At 43.1% G+C, this 21,345-nt stretch overlaps 1 protein-coding gene across 3 annotated transcripts in view; it reads right to left on the bottom strand.

The window, feature by feature from the left end:
* WDR33 (WD repeat domain 33) overlaps nt 1-8,051 on the bottom strand; it is a 104,037-nt gene extending 95,986 nt beyond the window's left edge. For 2 of the 3 annotated variants that reach the window (XM_059052598.2, XM_067025794.1), the window contains exon 1: nt 7,856-8,051. The gene's annotated coding sequence lies outside the window, so the exon portion shown is untranslated. The remainder of the gene's footprint in view (nt 1-7,855) is intronic. The other variant, XM_067025793.1, reaches the window with a different exon arrangement.
* Between the last annotated feature and the right edge of the window lie 13,294 nt (nt 8,052-21,345).

The following is a 21,345-nucleotide window of genomic DNA, read 5'->3' as shown; positions in this document are numbered from 1 at the left end:
GGGAGTAAGCAACGATTTTCCAGTTTCTTTCAGTTCATTTTTAAACTTGGCTTAACAACTAAGTTGAATGTAAAAGCGTTTAACAAAATACATAATCATTACCAAAGGAAGAATCCTAAAGAGATAGTCTTGAATATTTCAAATCTGTCAACAGCAAGATGAAACCGAGAAACTTCAGGCTCTGAGTGCCTCTTGATTTTGGAACAGTGGTTCTCAGTTTCTGGTTTTATTACCCACTGGCCTAAAAGCCTAACTAGTTCCTCAGTATTTGGCATTTGTGTCTTTACCCTACAACACATACTGTCTTAGTTTGGTATTTACCTCCAAACAAGTCAGTCTGGATTTCAAAAGTACAGTGATTATTAAAGATATAATCAGTGAGACTTAACCAAATACCTAAAAGTGAAGTTAAAAAAATTTAAACCAATGAAACAGATATCTATTATTTTTTTAAGCAAAAGCTTTTTATTTTTTAACATTTATTTATTTATTTTTTGGCTGCGCCATGTGTTAGTTGTGGCACGCAGGATCTTTGTTGAGGTGTGTGGGATCTTTTGTTGCTGCATGCAGGCTTTCTCTAGTTGTGTCGAGTGGGGGTTACTCTGTTGTGGTGCATGGGCTTCTCATTGCAGTGGCTTCTCTTGTTGCAGAGCATGGGCTCTAGGCGCGTGGGCTTCAGTAGTTGTGGCACACAGGCTCGGGAGTTGTGGCGCACAAGCTCAGTTGCTCCGCAGCATGTGGGATCTTCCCAGACCAGGGATTGAACCCGTGTCCCCTGCATTGGCAGGCGGATTCTTAACCACTGCGCCACCAGGGAAGTCCCCTGGAATGATTTCTTGGATATATTGTTAGAAAAACAAGGGTCCCACACACATAAATGGGACTATATCAATCTTAAAAACTTTCGTGCAGTAAAGGACATAATCCACAGAGTGAAAAGGCAACCTACAGAATGGGAGAAAATATTTGCAAATCTGATAAGGATTTATCAGATTTATCAGATTTAATCAAAATATATAAAGAGCTTCTACAACTCAGCAACAAAAAAAATCAAATAACTCACTTAAAATTTGGGCAAAGGGCTTGGAGAGACATTTCTCTAAAGACAATATACAAATGGCCAACAAGCATATGAAAAAGATGCTCAACATCATTAATCATCAGAGAAATGCAAACTGAAACCACACTGAAGTACTGTACCCACCCCCCCACCCCACCCCCCCGTACGCGGGCCTCTCACTGTTGTGGCCCCTCCCATTGCGGAGCACAGGCTCCGGACGCACAGGCTCAGCGGCCATGGCTCACGGGCCCAGCCGCTCCGCGGCACGTGGGATCTTCCCGGACCAGGGCACGAACCCGCGTCCCCTGCATTGGCAGGCGGATTCTCAACCACTGCGCCACCAGGGAAGCCCGTACTGTAACTTTTGAACACAGTTCTCTGTTCATTTTTAGTAGAATACGTTCTAAGGAAAAAAAGGACTGAAAAGAAATCAACTGCACTCAACAGGATGTAAACTGAATCTACTTTCTTTGTAGCAAATCCCAATAATAATGTTATAATATAAACTGATGATTTTTTTTTCTTTTTTCTTTTTTTTGCAGTATGCAGGCCTCTCACCGCTGTGGCCCCTCCCGCTGCGGAGCACAGGCTCCAGAAGCACAGGCCCAGCGGCCACGGCTCAGGGGCCCAGCCGCTCCGCAGCACGCGGGATCCTCCCGGACCGGGGCACGAACCCGCGTCCCCTGCATCGGCAGGCGGACTCGCAACCACTGCGCCACCAGGGAAGCCCTAAACTGATGATTTTTGAAAACAGGTTTCCTAGCTCTGTCCACTGAAAGGAGCCTAGAAGCAAAGACACTCTAGTAATAGCGCATATACCACCTAGCACCCAAATTTTAATTTATAAATATCATTTTCCATCAAAAGAAAGTGGGGTTTTTGGAAAAATAGAAAAATATAAAAAACAAGAAGAAAGGAAAATACAAGAAAGACCTGGGTTATTCTGTTTTGCAAAATCAAGAAAGCCCTCAGAGATTAATCAGGCTCAGTCAAAAAGGACATAAGAGGGAATTCCCTGGCAGTCCAATGTTTGGGACTCTGCACTTCTACTGCAGGGCCCATGGGTTTGTTCCGTGGTAGGGGAACTAAGATCCTGGAAGCCACATGGCACAACCCAAAAAAAAAAAAAAAAAGTGGCCAAATGTGGAACTTAAGCATCAAAAACAATAACAGAGGCTTCCCCGGTGGCACAGTGGTTAAGAATCCACCTGCCAACGGGTTCCAGCCCTGGTCCAGGAAGATCCCACATGCCGCGGAGCAACTGAGCCCAGGCACCACAACTACGGAGCCTGTACTCTAGAGTCCAAGAGCCACAACTACTTAAGCCCGCGCACCTAGAACCCGTGCTCCGCAACAAGAGAAGCACCCGCAATGAGAAGCCCATGCACTGCAACAAAGAGTATCCCCCACTTGCCGCAACCAGAGAAAGCCCATGTGCAGCAACGAAGACCCAATGCAGCCAAAATTAAATAAATAAAGGTTTTTAAAAAACAGTTACAACATACCAAAAAACAGTATCAGTAATTCTCCAAAAACAAAAACAAAACTAATAGACTGTACTCAAAAAAAAGTCATTAAAGAAAAAAAGACCACATAAGTGGTCTTGATTAAAAACTAAAGAATTGGGCTTCCCCGGTGGCGCAGTGGTTGAGAGTCTGCCTGCCGATGCAGGGGACATTGGTTTGTGTCCTGGTCCTGGAAGATCCCACATGCCGTGGAGCAGCTAGGCCCGTGAGCCATGGCCGCTGAGCCTGCGCATCCGGAGCCTGTGCTGCGCAACGGGAGAGGCCACGACAGTGAGAGGCCCGCGTACCGCAAAACAAACAAATAAGCAAAAAAAAAAATTTTAAAGAAATATGACAATCAAATACAATGTTCAATTTTAGGTTGGATCCTAAATGACAAGGGGGAAAAACTCTGTAACGGACGTTATTGACAACTGGAGAAACTGGAATATGAAATTTGAACATCAAATACTGTATCAATGTTAAATGTGTAGAATTTGTTAATACTGTGGGTATTTAAGAGAATGGTGTTCTTAGGGGAAAGATGCATGGTGTCTGTGAAGGACTCCAGATGGTTCAGAAAAAATACACGGGCTGGCAGGAATTCCCAGTGAGCCCAGTGGTTAGGACTAGGTGCATTCACTGCCGTGGCCTGGGCTCAATCCCTGGTTGGGGAACTAAAGATCCCGCAAGCTGCTCAGCACGGCCAAAAAACCCCCACAAAAACATGGGATGGGGAGAAAGAAGGGATGGAGGAAGGAGGGATAAAGCAAATGTGACAAAAAGTTAAAAACTGGTGAACAGGGATGAAAAAGTATATGAGAGTTCTTTGTACCAGTATTCCAACTCTTCTTTAAGTTCGTATTTATTTCAAATTTTAAAACTTTAAGCAGAGGGCCTTCCCTGGTGGCGCAGTGGATAAGACTCCACACTCCCAATGCCGGGGGCCCGGGTTCAATCCCTGGTCAGGGAACTAGATCCCACATGCATGCCACAACTAAGAGTTCGCCTGCGGCTACTAAGGAGCCCACGTGCGGCAATTAAGGAGTTGGTGAGCGGCAACTAAGAAGCCCTCCTGCTGCAACTAAGACCCAGTGCAACCAAATAAATAAATAAATAAATATTTTTTTGTACGTTTAAAACATTAAAGAGGAGGAAACTCTTTTTTTACAGAAAACAGCCAATAAATGTAAAGAAATAACATAGCCATGAGGAGAATTTTTGTAGAAAGTTCGCTCATTTAATTTTTATAACCCCCAATTAAATAAATGACTAGGCCAACATCACCAACCACCAGATGACGAGGAAAATGTTACCTTTTCACTGAAGAAACCTGATGGACACCACACTAACCAAGTAAACTTAGCATAGTAAACAATGGAGCAAACTAACATCTGGTAATCCTCACCACCTTATTGATCACTAGAAACAGGAGAACCAGACATTCTGTCCTTCCTGATGTAATACAATGTAAATTACATATCATCATCTATGAAGTATTTTTGCCAAAAATATCTGACCCAAATTTAATCAAACCTCTCTAGATCTAACGTCCAATTTATAGGAAATTTTAAAAATAGAGAAATAAGTTAAATGACATTTTAATCATTTCATCAGAAAATCCCAAATGTGGAACATTCTTTAAAAAGTCTGTGCCAGAGACTTAATGCTAACTGTCTTAAGCATAATAATGGTTATTGTTTTTATACAGTCTTAGCGGGAGGCTAGTTTGCAATAAAAATACATAAAGTGTAGAAAAATAGCATTATTTTAAAGAGATCCATCCTGAGGTACTCCGGACAAACAGCATGATATCTATGTTTAGTTTCAATTGGTTGTTGGGGGGAGAGTTATACTGAGAACTAAAGCAAAATGGTTAAATGTTAGTAACAGATAAATCTAAATGAAAGACAACAGGTGTTCACTGTGTTACTCTTTCAACTTTCCTGGATGTTTGCAGTTTCTCCTAACATAAAAAGATAGGAAAAAAGTTACCAGATTATGCCACATACAAATAAAGGGAAATTGCTCCTTAAAAGTATCTTACTAAGTGGGACAGTAAATAGAGCAAGTGCCTATAACAAGGTCAGCCTTCAAGCACAGTTAGGCATTTGTCAACCCACCCAAGGATCTGTTCAAAACCATTAAGGCATAGTGCCCGGTACTACACAAAGTAACAGAAGGCAGTCACACAGACAGACCTTAGGTTAACCGGAGAGATGGCTGTAAATAAATAAATACTCACAGAAGACCTCATTAATGGGAAGAGATTTAGTTGAATGTTGAGGAATGGACAAGATATGCATAGTCTGAAAGAGGTCACCAGTAAGGGCCAAGGAGCAGAATAATAAACCAGGTCTGTGTGAAATATGGATCCCAGCAGAGTCATGAAGAGAATTTTTGTAGAAAAATCAATCATTTCTCCATTTTTATAATGCTTAGGCTTTATGAATACAAAAAAAAATAAGGCTCTGAAGCATCTGCCTTCAAAGAGCTGACAAAGTAATGGAAAAGATACTGCTTCAATCAAAATACATTAAATAGAGATATACACAAAATTCTTTAATAACACAGGGAAAAGAGTAATTAGTTTACCAGAGGAATGAGATTATCAGTAAGTTTTCAAAAAAGATATCTGAGTTGGTTTTTAAACAGTGAAAATGGGGAAGGTAGGAATGGGCAAGATGGATGAAGGGGGGGCCAAAAGGTACAAACTTCCAATTCTAAAATAAATAAGTTACAAGGATGTAACATATGACATCGTGACTACAGTTAATAACACTATACTGCATATTCAAAAGTTTGAGTAGATCTTAAAAGTTCTCATCACAAGAAAACAAATTTGTAACTATGTATGGTGATGGACTTACTGCGATGATCATTTTGCAGTATACACTAATAGCGAATCATTACGTTGTACACCTGAAACTAATACCTCAATTTAAAAATAAGTGACCTCATCAATTAAAGTCACAGAAAGAAAAATGCCAAAAATTTCTGAATGCTTACTATGTACTTGACACTTTCTTTTACCTTTGAAATAAGTACTATAATTAACATTTTTATATATAAGAAAACTGAAGTTCAGAGAGTGTAAACGACCAAGTGTAGAAAAGCTAGTTAGTGGTGAGCCTGGCATTCAAACCTAGGTCTGTCTACTGCTAAAACCCATGGCCTTTACAATACTACCCAGCTCTGGGAATTTACAAGCACTCAAGTTATGAACATAAGGTACAATACAAACGTTATACAGTCAGTCACTACCAGAAAATACTAAAATGTTCTAGGGCCAGAAAGGATGGGAGTAATATAAAGATTTTCCAATACTTAAAAGTCTCAGAAAAACTTCCACTATTCCAAAAGAAAAAGTTTCAGCACAAGCAAAAGTTTCAACACAAATAAAATCCTGGAATAATGTTGGCAGAAAACTAGGACAATCTGGAATCTTAAACAACAAATCTGGAATGCTTAAACAACTGGTAAGTTTATGACATTTAATTAAACATATTTTGATAATGAAGATTTCTAATCTGCAGGCTCTAGCTAATTAACACGACTTTATTTAAAAGTCCTTTTTTTTTGCTAAAGCAACTTCAAAAGGATTACATAAATAGATTCTTAAGTGAAAAGCTTTCACTGATATCTTTGTCAATATATTTGTTACAGTTACAAAGCTTTATCTTACCTTCTTTTCTTATTCTGAAATATGAAACAGTTCGAATTTCAGCAATAATCAAATAGAACGTTTTTCCCAAAGTCGTGTGAAAATTATACGGACTTATTACTTAGCAAAGAGAGCTTTGAATAAGCACCTTAAGTGGTTACTAAAAGTATAATTAAAGCCTTAGGTCGGGGTAAAACTGTGATGGCAAAATCTATCGTTTTAGTATTTTTCACCAACCTAAGAGTGCAGGTTAAGCCATCAACTTCAGGGATAAGGATTTATTTTTTCCTAAAGCAATGTGATGTAAGGCCAACTTTCTATGAAAATTCTTCCCCCATATACACAAAGATAAAAATGTTCCCTAAACTTCAAGAAAAAAGGCCAAATACGGAACTAGACGCCTCAACACAAACTCAAACCGATACAGTATTTTGCTGCCTTCTAGACAAGGAGACCAATTAAAAAGTGCAAAGGTATCTCATGGTTATAAAAGATAGGAGTCAAAAGCAATTAAGATTAGGAACAGAAAAATGCCATCAGGGGAAGAATGAACATATCTCCTTTTAACTAACAGTCCCTAAAAGTTTTGTTTAAATTAAACAGATCTACCACTGCATCACGTTCACAGGCAAAAAATGCTGCGTGCACTGAATCTCCCAAGTGTACTTGAAAGTCAACTCAATGCTCCCAAGAGGTATTCCTTTTAACATAGGCTTTTTGTTCATATTCGTCTTCGAAAGTTTCCGAACAGTCAACTTCATGTCATCTGTGTGGAAATTACTTCAAAACATTCTTGACAGGCTTTCTACAAATAATCCGTACTTTTCCGACTTGATTTAAACAGGTCCAATTACGGAATTCCCTATCGACCCGCCTCCTTCTCCTTTCTCCAGAAGGACCAGCAACCACTAGGGTTTACAACCAAGTAACCACAGTTTTTTCCTTTCCGTAAAAAACAGAGAATGTCTTCTAACAACCTAAATATCTAGTTGCCAGAAGTCTTAAAATCGGAAACGTGCGGGGAGTTCTTAAGGGACACTTGCAGGGACCATGATCTAAACCAAACAAAATACTAATGTAGCTATTCCAAAGGAGCAGGGGATTCTTGACTGTCAAGTTGTGGACTTATCCCTGTTAAAATAGCGACTTCCAGCCACGATAATAACGAGGCTAAACCTTCCGCCGTTTTACAGGTTTCACATTAACTAACTTCCTGTGGCCCCTTCACCCAACCACTCAAAACCACACACACTCCATTCCACTCTCAGCCCAACCCCTTCCACGCCCGCCCCAAATTCCAGTTTTAACGCGCTTCCCTCCTCCAAACTTCCCAGTTTTCTCCGTGGCGTACCCTACCTACGTCTTCTCGTCGCCACCGGTCCCCAGTCAGGGCCTTAGTCCTACCATGCCCGCCTTTCCGGGTCTGCCTCAAGCCTCTAGCCCCGTCCCCTAAGGCCCGAACCCGCCTCAAAGAGCCCTCGGGAGATCGATCCTCCCAGCTCTTCCAACCCATCCCCAGGCACCCCCCCAGGCCCCCAAAGCACGCAACGGCCGAGCTTGAAAATGGCGGAGAGTGCCGCCGCCGCCTGCTGCAGGCGAGCGGTCCCGTGCCGCCGCTGCACTCACCCTGTGGCGCTGAGCAGAGCTCCTAATGACTAGCGAGCGAAACGTTCGTCTTCACAGTCAGGAATGTCTCTCCTGTCTGGCCTCCTCCCTCCCCTCTCAATCCCACTCCTCCAAAAGAGCAGCCGCCATCTTCCCCTATGAGCCACCGAGCGCACGCCCGTGCGTCATCACGCACCGGCGTACGCTACTACGTCACGCGCGCCGGGGCCGCCGGGCTCCCTAGGGCTCAATCTGCGCCTGTGCATAGGTGAGAGGCGGGGCCTGACCGGAACCCCACGAGGCTTAGCTGAGCGACTCCTTTGTTCCAGCTGATACGAGGTCGGCGCTGCTGCCTGAGGAGGGACAGGGTGAGGGTGGTGCTGCCGTACTTTTTTCACATTGTGACCTAACCTTGATGCTCTCAGAAGTACCCTGTTTTCGAAAATTTGAATGAGAAATTTGTTCGGGGCCGGTGCTGCAGCTGCTAAAGTCTGTTTATTCATCCGTGGAATTGGGGGTCCGGCCTGACAATATCTTGAGAATTTGAAGGAAAACGCCGAGCTGAGTCAAGCACACAGAGTTCGCGCGTTCCTGGTGCCTCTGAGTTATCGCCTTTCCTCACTGAGTGGAGACCAAGTTATAAAAACTGAGCCCTAGGGTACGACCACTTTGGTGAACTTTCCAGTACTAAAAACTAAGCATACCCTCCTCTTGAGACTCAGCAGTTCCCCTCCAAGAGGACTGGGTGCATGCGTCCACCAAAGACTTGAACGGGAATGTTCATAGAAGCTTTTTTTGTGATAACCAAACACTGGTAACCCCAATGTCCATCAGCAGTTGTACCGGTAAATAAATTGTGGTGTGGTCATGCATTGGGCTACTATGTAGCGACAGGAAATTCAGGTATACCTCGGAGGTACTGCGTGTTCAGTTCCAGACCACCGTAATAAAGCCAAAATTGCAGTAAAATGAGTCACACGATTTTTTTTGATTTCTCAGTGCATATAAGTTTATGTTTGCACTGTAGTCTATTAATAAAGTGTGCAATAGCACTAATTCTAAAAGAAATACATACCTTAATTTCAAAATGCTTTATTGCTAAAATATGCTAACCATCATGTGACAATGCAGGCTTGCCATGAACCTTCAATTTGTAGGGAAAAAAATGCAATATCTGTGAAGGGCAATAAAACAAGGTATGCCTGTAATTACTGATAAATGCAACAAACTGGATGAATATCACAGATACTGTTAAATCCGGCACAAAAGAGGCCACAGATGATTCCACTTATATGAAGTTAAGAGTACAGCTTCAAAACAAACAAGTTGTCTTCTAACTTTAGGAAAGTAATTTGGCATGGGCTTCCCTGGTGGTGCAGTGGTTGAAAATCTGCCTGCCGATGCAGGGGACATGGGTTCGTGCCCCGGTTTGGGAAGATCCCACATGCTGCGGAGCGGCTGGGCCCGTGAGCCAAGGCCGTGGAGCCTGCGCATCCGGAGCCTGAGAGGCCCACGTACCAGTGTGAATCAAGAATCTTAAAAATATTTTATTACTTTTGCCTCTAATTCCTCTTCTAAGAATCTATTCTAAGGATGGTCTCAGAAGTGTGAAAAATATATATATACAAAACTTCATTTAAGTATTATTGATGATAGAAAAAAAAAAAAAGGGAGCAACTTAAATGTCCGATAGCAGAGAATGGCTAAATAATGGCAGAGTATCTGTACATTACAGAGTAACTTTACAAAGTTTTTAGGACGATATCAGAAATGCTCATTATCTGATTTTAGTGGAACATGAATATGAAGAACTATAAATATGTGTATGTAATGACAAATAACCTAAGGAAATAATATGGTGGGATTAAGGCTATTTTCTTCAAATACATGTGTTCTGTTTTTCTAATCACTGAGGGGAAAAGGGTGTGTTTTTTTAAAGCAGTAACAGGTTACTGACATGGTATGTTTAATTATTATTAAATGAATCTCTATTTGTTAACAATTACAGTTTACAAATTCCTGTTGATTGACTAAATCATACGTCATTTAGGAATTCTTTCTCTTTCCATTTTTTTGGACTAGACTTGGAAGTTCACTGGGCATTATTAAATATCAGAACCCCACACCTCCCCAGGTGCCAAGAGTTTATTCTTCATTCCTTCCATTCCAGGAAGGCAGGGATTATCACAGACTTGGAAGCAACAAGCAAAGATTTAGGAAAGAAGGATTTTACTCCAGGGTAGTGTTAAAAAACAAAATTTGAGTAAATTTTAAAGATCTTATTGGCTTTATTCAATGATTCATGAATCAGGCATCATCCAATCTAACAGATGGAAAGGAGCTCCAAGGAGCGTATAGGCAGAAGGGTCCAGGAACAAGGAAGTTCTACTAGCAGAAAGTAGATTGGTCACTTTGCTTTAAGGGCTGGGGTTATCAGGCAAGTTACTTAACTAGAGATGACTACGTGATTCCTGAGTGACTGGTTTAAGATTGCATTTCTGGAAGAGCTGAAACTGTAATTAAGTCCCAGTTTGATGAAGTGGGGCTTAGCATAAGTGACTCCATTTGGGGCCTGTTGTCTTGTTTTTATCAATTCCCCCCAAACACTGTTTTTTTCTTTTTATTGGCCACATCATGTGGCTTATAAATATATGTATGTAATGAGAAATAACCTCTTAATTCCCTGACCAGAGATCAAACCCATGCCCCCTGCATTGGGAGCACTGAGTCTTAACGCCTGGACCTCCTGGACCTCTCTGTGGTGTTTACAGGTCGCTACATTGGGTTCACGTTCTTTAAGTCAGTCATTCTCTTCCTTCCTTTTCTGATGTTCTAGTTTTAGGGAGATCTTTTGCTCTCTGGTTAGTGATTGCAAACATGCATTTGAAGGTTTTGAGAGAATACCAAGCCCCAGGAAGACTACTATGATTATCATAAGCAGGATAATTCCCAATATCTGGCATATACTTTGGAGCCATGATCCCCAAGACCCAAATCAATCAGAATCAAATAAGTCAGAGAAAGACCCCATTGAAGAAGTCACTCTCTTAAGACAACTGGCTTATTCACTGATCTTATGTAGCTGAGTCTCAACTTCTTCAGAAGTGTCAATCCAAGTGCAACAAGTGGTGTTATCCATAGCACAGACACCTCCTTGCTCAGTTAAAAGGTAACCAAGGGTTATTCTATTATCAAAAACAACTTCAGGGCTTCTCTGGTGGCGCAGTGGTTGAGAGTCCACCTGCCGATTCAGGGGACACGGGTTCGTGCCCCGGTGAGCCATGGCTGCTGAGCCTGCGCTCCGCAACGGGAGAGGCTGCAACAGTGATAGGCCTGTGTACCGGAAAAAAGAAAACAAAACACTTCAGCCAAAGATTCTAGGGATTTTTGTTGGGCAGCTATTGCTTTAGCAGCATATTCTACAGTACAAGAGTTAAGGATAGGTTCCTGATCACAGCCTCATTTGCGCTTACTCCTAACCAAGGGAGTAGGGACCTGCCAAAGAAAGTGAATTTTGAGTCATAAATGCCTCCTGGTAATTCCCATTTGGGTCTGTGGCTCAGGACTGAAAAGGTGATAGCCATGGAGCTCAGTAAAATTTAAGGGTCTGTAAACTACACAGGCAGTTCTCTTAATCCATTCTGATGATATCTGTCTTGTAATTGATGTTTTAAGGCCATCCATATTTAAAGTGATTATTGAGATAGTTGGATTAATATATACCATATTTGTAACTATTTTCTATCCTTTGCCCGTTCTCTCTTTTTTGTCTTCCACTCTTTTAAACTATTTTTTGCCTCTCTGATTTTAATCAAAATGTGATTCCATTTATTCTCTTCTCTTAGCATATCAGTAGTACTTCTTTTAAAGTTTTTTAAATGGTTTCCCTAGAATTAACAATCTAAATTTACAACTAACCTAAATTCACTTTCAAATAACTCTTTCTTTCTTTCTTTTTTAATATTTATTTATTTATTTGGCTGTGCTGGGTCTTAGCTGCGGCAGGCGGGATCTTCGTTGCCACGTGCGGGATCTTTGGATCTTTAGTTTCAGCATGAAGGAACCCCAGTTGTGTCATGCAGGATCCAGTTCCCTGACCAGGGATCGAACCCAGGCCCCCTGCATTGGGAGCGTGGAGCCTTAGCCAGTGGACCACCAGGGAAGTCCCAACACTGTATTTCTTCATGGTTATGTAGGTATCTTATAACAGAGTTTTCCCAGTTCCTCCCTTCCATCCCTTATAAAATTTCTCTCATACATTTCACTTATCCATAAACTATTATCACCAAATGTATTTTTGCAATTATTAATTTGAACACAGTGAATCTTTTAGATAAATTAAGGATAAGAAAAGTAAAAACTAAAAAATATTTTATTTTGGGACTTCCCTGGCGGTCCAGTGGTTAGGACTCCACACTTCCACTGCAGGGGGCATGGAGTCAATCCCTGGTGGGGGAACTAAGATCCCACATAGCCGCAAGGTGCTGCCAAAACAAAAATTTTTTAATTTTACCTTCATTTATACCTTCTCTAACACTCTTCCTTTCTTGATGTAGCCCCAGGTTCCTGACCTACATCATTTTCTTTCTCTGAAGAACTTCCTTTAACATTTCTTGCAAAGCAGGTCTACTGGAGACAAATTCAGTTTCTATTTCTCTTAAGAGTCTGTATTTCATCATCACTTTTGAAAGAGAAATTTGATAGATACAGAATTCTAGGTTGGTGGGACTTCCCTGGTGGCACAGTGGTTAAGAATCTGCCTGCCAATGCAGGGGACATGGGTTCGAGCCCTAGTCCAGGAAGATCCCACATGCCACGGAGCAACTAAGCCCATGTGCCACAACTACTGAGCCTGCGCTCTAGAGCCTGCAAGCCACAACTACTGAAGCCCGCACGCCTAGAGCCCATGCTCTGCAACAAAGACAAGCCACCGCAATGAGAAGCCCGCATGCCAGAAGAGTAGCTCCTGCTCGCCACAACTAGAGAAAGCCCACGGGCAGCAACGAAAACCCAACGCAGGCAAAAATAAATAAATAAATTTATTTATTTTAAAAAGAATTCTAGGTTGGTGGAGTGTTTGTTGTTGTTGTTTTGTTGTTTCTTTGGGGGAGTGTTTTTTTTTTCTTTCAACACTTTAAATATTTCACCCCACTCTCTGCTTGCCTGCATGGTTTCTGAAGAGAAATTCAATATATTTCTTATACTAGTTTCTCTACACGTAAGATTTTTTCCTTCTGCCTTCTTTCAGGGTTTTCTTTTTGTCTTTGATTTTCTTAAGTTTGAATACGATATACAAAGGTATTGATCACTTGGTGTTTATTCTGCCTGCTTGGTGTACTCTGGGATTCCTGTGGTTTGATGTCTGTTAAATAAAAGTTTCCAGCCGTTATCAAGTATTTCTTTTCTTTCTTTCTTTCCTTCTTTATTGTTTTATTTCTTTCTTCTTGTATCTCCTTTACACAGATGTTACCCCTTTTATAATTGTCCCACAGTTCCTGGATATTCTTTTCTACTTTATTCAGTCTTTTCTCTCTCTTGCTCTTTTTTTTTTTTTAGTTTGAAAAGTTTCTACTGATACATCTTCAAGCTCACTGATTCTTTCCTCAGTCATATCTAGCCTATTCATGAGTTCATCAAAACATTCTCCATTTCTGTTAGTGTTTTTTATTTCTACCGTTTCCTCAGAATTTCCATCTCCTGCTTACACTGCCCAGCATGTTCTTGCATGTTGTTCAATTTTCCGTTGGAGCTCTTAGCATATGAATTACACTCATTATTTATTTTTAATTAATTTATTTATTTTTGGCTGTGTTGGGTCTTTGTTACTGCCCTCAGGCTTTCTCTAGTTGCAGCGAGCGGGGACTACTCTTCGTTGCGGTGCGCAGGCTTCTCGTTGCGGTGGCTTCTATTGTTGCGGAGCATGGGCTCTAGGCACGCAGCCTTCAGTAGTTGTGGCTTGTGGGCTCTAGAGCACAGGCTCAGTAGTTGTGGTGCCCGGGCTTAGTTGCCCCGCGGCATGTGGGATCTTCCCGGACCAGGGCTGGAACCTGTGTCCCCTACATTGGCAGGCAGATTCTTAACAACTGCGTCACCAGGGAAGCCCAAATTACACTTACTTTAAATTTCCAGTCTAATATTCCAGAATCTCTGTCATATTCCAGTCTGGTTCTGATGCTTGCTCTGTCCCTTCAAATTGTGGGGGGAGAAGGTGGTTGCCTTTTAGTATGCCTTGTAATTTTTGGTTGAAAGCCGGACATGATTAGTGTATTGGGTAAAAAATACACCATACTGAGGTAAATAGGGCTTTAATGTAAGTTTTTTATGTTCCAGGAGTTAAACCATGTTTACTCTTTGCTGCTAGTCATAGGTGTCAGAAGCAATCATTTTCTCTGGGGTGCTTTGTTTTTTGCAGGTTTTTGTTGTTTATATTGTCTTCCCTGTTCTTTTTGTGATGATAGTTTGCCCCGTGACCTCATCTCTATGATGGATTTAGGAAGAATTGTTGATTTTCAGTTTGTTCAGCTTCTCTTCTTCTTTTGATGACAGGTGTAATGATCTCCATACATATTGGACCACAAACTGGAAGTCTTTTAATCTTTTATAATTAAAATGAACTAATTTTAGCTTGTTTCCCCTTCATCCCTATTTTTGGAAAAGCAAAGAGATGTAATTCAGGGAGTCATTTTACTTTTTTTTTTTTTTAATTAATTAATTTATTTTTGGCTGTGTTGGGTCTTTGTTTCTATGCAAGGGCTTTCTCCAGTTGCGGCAAGCCGGGGCCACTCTTCATCGCGGTGCGCAGGCCTCTCACTGTCGTGGCCTCTCTTGTTGCGGAGCACAGGCTCCAGACGCACAGGCTCAGTAGTTGTGGCTCACGGGCCCAGTTGCCCCATGGCATGTGGGATCTTCCCAGACCAGGTCTCGAACCCGTGTCCCCTTCATTGGCAGGCAGATTCCCAACCGCTGCGCCACCAGGGAAGCCCTCATTTTACTTTTTTAAAGCAGGATGTCACAGACTGCTCAGGGATATGTCACATCCTAGAATTAAAGCTTTCCTTGCTTGTGCTGGCTGAGAAGCTTTAATGCTAGGCCCATTCCCTTTAGGTGAGATTTATATGTAGGTAATTTGCCTAGGACTTTAAAAGCAAAAAAGGCAAAAAAGAAATTGCTACATTAGAAAAGACTAAACATGTAGGGTGTGGACTCCTGGTGTACACTCAGGATGATCCAGCCCCTCCGGGTCAGAAAGGGGTGTGACAATTCCAACAGGCAACAATGAGCCTCTGTCGTTATCCGCCCCCCACCCCCTGCCCCCGGCCTGTCTTATCCTGGACTTGCACTGAGCTTTAAACTCAAAGTGCACTTTTTTTCTCCTTTTTTGGCAGCGCCACATGACTTCCGGGACCTTAGTTCCCTGACCAGGGCTCAAACCTGGCTCCCCTGCAGTGGAAGCCCAGAGTCCTAACCACTGGACCACCAGGGAACTCCCAAAATGTACTTTCAATATTCAGAAATTGGTCAGTCTTTCTAATCATCAAGTTGTGCTACTCTCCACACCTGCTGAGCTGGGCCCCAGGAAACTTTAAACAGGTCTGACTTCCCGATCATGACTCGTACAAGTTGGTGCTTTCCACACGATCTACAGAATACAGACGTGAGAATTATGCAAAGCAACAAGACTAAGGCTTAATTATAAGTTACAGAGAAGACCTAAGGGTTCTGGGAGAAAAATGGTGAGGGGGAGGAATCTGCTGTAGGCCGTATGAAGGATCCCACCTGCTCCATGGCTGGAGGGGACAGGACAGGACAAGGATCTCTTACAGACAACAGCCTCAAACTACCCACCTTAGGGCAAAACTGCAGAGTATGGGATGGGAATGCTGTTTCTCTGGGTGCCCGGTTTGTTCCAGGATCACAGAGGTCAGGCCTACATGTGTGTATCACATTGAAATGGGGCCCATATGAGGTCGAGCCTCGGAGGAAGGTAGACACTGACTACTTCTCCAGGAAGCTATTCAGTCAGGCCAGCATTCGCCTCTTAGACCCCAAGGGAGTGACTGGATCCCGACCTGGAGGAAAATGACTTGGTTGGCCCAGTGGTTTTGTGTCCCACCTTGGACAGGTGATAAGGGAGCCATAACAGCAAGGTTGCTCATCCTTGTACCTACTGCAGAGACAGGGCTCCTAGGGGTTGAGACCGGGATGGACATGCCCCTAAAGGCAGCTTTGCTAGCAGTGGTACTGGGCCCTTGGCTGGAAGGATGGCGGCTCTACCAGGGCATGCCCCTGGGAATGTGACTTAAGATAGGGGCAATGGTGCCTCCAAACACAGGGCTATTCTTAGTGCTGGGTCCTGGGGTCACCATGGGGTGCTCTGACCAGGGGGACCCAGGTATTCAGTCCCAAACTTCCCCCATAGCAGTGTGTTGCGGTCAGCAACCCTCCACCCCTCGCCCTGTCTCTGCTATAATGCTGAGTGCTCCAAAGGGGCAGCCTAGATCTGGGGTAAAGCCCGTAGGTGCTACTGAAACCCTCAACCTGAAGGGAGCCGGGCTTGTGCTGCCAAACTCCCGGCAGGTGCTGGCCCCCAGTGCCTGGGTGGGGCTGAGGGGCAGAGTCTGCCCAGGTAATTGCCCATAGATCACTTGGGGAAGTCAGCCCTTGGATAGAGAGCTAGGCTTCAAGCACTCTTCTTCCGCCGTCAACCTCCAAAGCTCACGCTGGCTGGCCTGCTTCTGGGACACAGCTTGGGAATATGTGAGCCAAGAATGGGCGTGGGTACACGGAACGAGCCAGCGCAAAGGTCCTGGAGGGATGGCTTGTGTGCAGAGGACGCGCAAGGACCTGAGGCAGCACGGGCGCAGATTCACCTCGGACCCTCTGGCGCTTCCCAGTCCTGGGGTCTGAGGGTTGGAGGTTTGCCTTGAGGGTGATGAGCTTATTGGCAGGGCAGTGGCCCCTTCTCCCATAGCCGGGCCCCAGAGCTGTCGGGGAACTAACTGTACAGGTCAGAGTCCCCGGTCCCCACCCAGCAGAGGGGGAAGTCTGGAAAGCAGGGTTCCTGGTTCAGCAGCTCCTACACAAGGTGGCAGCTTTGGGATCAGCAGCTGTGTGTCCTCCTGTCCTTTCCCTTGGTGCCAATACCACCCATATCCTGCTGCAGGGGGCAGCTGAAGTGGCATCCAGGGCAGGCTGGGAGGGACATACATACCATATATATTCCCCAGTGTCTGTGGGAGGGTAGGAGCCTGACTTTGATGGTTACTAAATAGCATACACAGATGTCCTAATCACAGAGAAAAACCATTGCAAACCCAGGAATAACTCAATGTGCTGGACACACCCCATAGATCAACCTCACCTCACACTTAAAACTCTCCTCCTCCTGCCTTTGGGTTCAGAGAAGCTGAGCTCAGACTGAGTTCTGGTCTCCCTTACTGTAGTAGTCTTGAATAACATCTTCCTTGCCTGTTTAACATTCTTGGGTGCAACTTTTGTTTTGACAAAAGTAAAATGTATGCCTTACAGCAATATAGATTCTTTCACTCTTTGTTTTTTATGATATACTTGTTGTATTACATCAACACGAATTGAACCCCACCCTCTGAGATTCTGGTATAATTTTTTAATTCAGAAGTCATACGTATATTAAAAGAATTTAAGGGCTTCTCTGGTGGCGCAGTGGTTGAGAGTCCGTCTGCCAATGCAGGGGACACGGGTTTGTGTCCCGGTCCGGGAAGATCCCACATGCCGCGGAGCGGCTGGGCCCGTGAGCCATGGCCGCTGAGCCTGCGCGTCCGGAGCCTGTGCTCCGCAACGGGAGAGGCCACAACAGTGAGAGCCTCCGCGTACCGCAAAACAAAAAAAGTGGCAACAACTAAGAACTGCCCCAAATCACAGAGGACATGAATCCACAGGCAGAAGCAACACAATTCCCAAAGAGAGTAAATAAAACGGAATCCATTCCTAGACACCTTGTAGTGAAATTATAAAACACAAAAAACAAGAAGGAAATCATGAAAGCAATTAGAAACAACAGATTATTTACAAAGGAACATTAAGACTGTCAGAAATCTTACCAGCAACAAATAGCATCCTCAAAGTACTCTGGAAAGTTAATGTCTATGTAGAATATGGAATTCTACAACTACTACTCAAAATCAGGGTGAAGGACATATTTGGCCAAAGAAAGGCTGAGAATGTTTACTCTCGTACTACTCTTATTCAAAGAACTACCAAAGGAGCAGCTTTGTAAAAAAGAAAACTTAACCCAGGAGGAAGGGGAGATGCATGGATGCAACAATGAGCAAATAAGTTGGTAAAAATGTGGATAAATCTGTGCATTGACTGTAAAACACTGTGTGTGTGTGTGTGTGTGTGTGTGTGTGTGTGTGTGTGTGTGTGTGTGTATGTTGGGGGTAATTAAAAACAGTCAAACTAAAGTCCTGGACAAAAAAAAAACCAGCATAGAGAGAGGTGGGAGTGGGTGCTCAGGGGTGATTTTGTTGGTCCTTTATTTTTTAATTTTTATTTATTTTTATTTTTGGCTGCATTGGGTCTTTGTTGCTGCGCGTGGGCTTTCTCTAGCTGCAGAGAGCGGGGGCTGCTCTTCGTTGTGGTGCGCGGCTTCTCATTGCCGTGGCTTCTCTTGTTGCGGAGCGTGAGCTCTAGGCGCTCAGCCTTCAGTAGTTGCAGCACCCGGGCTCAGTAGTTGTGGCTCCCGGGCTCTAGAGCACAGGCTCAGTAGTTGTGGCGCACGGTCTTAGTTGCTCCGTGGCATGTGGGATCTTCCCGGACCAGGGAGCAAACTCATGGTCCTTGCATTGGCAGGCAGATTCTTAACCACTGCACCCCCAGGGAAGTCCTGATTTGGTGGTCCTTGTATTACTCAGGAGTGTAAAGACTTTAAACACAAAGTATGGTTTTATTTGTCCCACTGAGGCAGCACCCTGAAAGCTGGCATTCTTTGTCTCTGTATCCTCATGTGTACAGAATAGCAACTGACACAAAAGTTGCTCACTACATGTAAATAGAGGGCATTCTTTTGTACATTTTTTTCTTATGAATTTATTTTTGGCTGCATTGGGTCTTTGTTGCTGCACACAGGCTTTCTCTAGTTGCGGTGAGTGGTGGCTTCTCTTGTTGTGGAGCACGGGATTCAGTAGTTGTGGCTCGCTGGCTCAGTAGTTGTGGCACACGGGTGTAGTTGCTCCGTGGCATGCGGGATCTTCGCGGACCAGGGCTCGAACCCGTGTCCCCTGCATTGGCAGGCGGATTCTTTTTTTTTTTTTTTTTTTTTTTGTGCAAAGCTTATATGCTCAATTTATTTGTTATAATCAATCATGTGCCTGACTAGTAAAATGAGATTTACAATTAAATACAATGACTTAACAACAAAGGGCTCAAAAACAAAAATCCAAACCAAACCAAACCAATTAAAAAACCAAAAGAGTTGGGCTTCCCTGGTGGCGCAGTGGTTGAGAATCCGCCTGCCGATGCAGGGGACACGGGTTCGTGCCCCGGTCCGGAAAGATCCCACATGCCTCGGAGCGGCTGAGCCCGTGAGCCATGGCTGCTGAGCCTGCGCGTCCGGAGCCTGTGCTCCGCAACGGGAGAGGCCACAGCAGTGAGAGGCCCACGTACCACCAAAAAAAAAAAAAAAACCGAAAGAGTAAGTATCACAGGAATCTTAAAATCAAAGTGAGTAATTCCCACACTATGATTAAAGTTTAAAGTCTTTTTCCTTGCATAAAAATGAAATGTGAATAATTATACAATTATAGACTATATTCAAAAATATATTAAGATTCATGATCTTCTAGTGATTAGTACATAAATACTGCTTTATTTGGCTGAATTACCTAACAATGTTACTAGCACTTGATGATAAGAACACGCAAGAGGGAAGAGACATGGGAACATATGCATATGCACAACTGATTCACCCTGCCACAAAGCAGAAACCAACACACCACTGCGAAGCAACCACACTCCAATAAAGATGTCAAAAAGAAAAAAAACACCATTCCCGGCACAATACTCTGCATTTTTCTGTTATTATGAGCAATTTTAGATATCCTCTTTTTTCCTTCCCCTTTCAGAGACTGTTTATATGCCCTTATTATCTTGATATCATTCTGAGTCTTACATCCTTTTATTCTTGAAAACATACTACGTTGGCAGGCTTGAATTTTTGTACCAATAATGTCAAGTTTACTATTAACCACAAACCTGGCCATACTCCTATTGCCTTTCAGCAGCTACCATATTTATCATTCATTCCAAGTGATTATTTTGGTTTTTATTTTCATTTATTTATACAGCACACCTAATTCTTTTTTTTTTCTTTTTTTTGCGGTATGCGGGCCTCTCACCGTTGTGGCTTCTCCCGTTGCGGAGCACAGGCTCCAGACGCGCAGGCTCAGCGGCCACGGCTCACAGGCCCAGCCACTCCGCGGCATGTGGGATCTTCCCGGACCGGGGCACGAACCCACATCCCCTGTATCGGCAGGCGGACTCCCAACCACTGCGCCACCAGGGAAGCCCACACCAAATTCTTCTAAGTGGTCAGTTAATAGTTTACAAAACCTAGACCAGATGAAATCCAGGAGTGTTAAGGCTTTGAAGGTGTATTTTAATTTAATTTTAAAAAGAATTAAGATTCCTTAAACTCTATAGCAGCATACCCATCCTTCCAAGCATTCCGAAACTCTGAAGTAGACAGAAGAATTTTCTGTTACTACAAACATAAAAATCATTGCAGAGCTCACGAACATTTCAAATATAATTATGAACAATGAAAACCTGGAACTGCCTTCCCATGGAGTTGTCCTCTTAAAGAGTTAGTTTTTCAAATATTTTTCCAGAGAGTAGTTTCCTGGAGGTGAATAAAATGAAATAATTCAGTGCTATACAAAATAATAAATTTTTTTATTTACAGATTAATAAACTTGACCAAACAACAAAAAAGTTATTGGCTTCTATTCTTTATGGCTAGAAATATAAATTATTTAAACAAGTATCTAGGGCTTCCCTGGTGGCACAGTGGTTGGGAGTCTGCCTGCCGATGAAGGGGACACGGGCTCGTGCCCCGGTCGGGGAAGATCCCACGTGCTGCGGAGCGGCTAAGCCCGTGAGCCATGGCCGCTGAGACTGCACGTCCGTCCGGAGCCTGTGCTCCGCAACGGAGAGGCCACAACAGTGAGAGGCCTGCATACCGCAAAAAAAAAAAAAAAGTATCTAAATCTGCTTCCTGCTTCCAGATAAATTAATGTATTGCATATACATATTTTCAAGTTGTCCCTAACTCTTATTCAGACTTAAGACTTGGGCACTCCTCTATTTTTTACATAGAATTGTAAAGTCTTTTTAAAGCTAGCAGAGTAATAAATATAAAAATTTTATATATCCTATAATCTGGATTAATTATGATTAATCTGTGGAAATACACAGTACAAATCTATCAATCATACACAATTAGGTCTAACTGTTATATACGGAAAATAAATTTT

The sequence above is a fragment of the Kogia breviceps genome, chromosome 2, assembly GCF_026419965.1.
Source record: "Kogia breviceps isolate mKogBre1 chromosome 2, mKogBre1 haplotype 1, whole genome shotgun sequence".
NCBI lineage: Eukaryota > Metazoa > Chordata > Mammalia > Artiodactyla > Physeteridae > Kogia > Kogia breviceps.
Note: the sequence above shows the minus strand (reverse complement) of the source record. Positions and strands in the feature narration are given on the sequence as shown.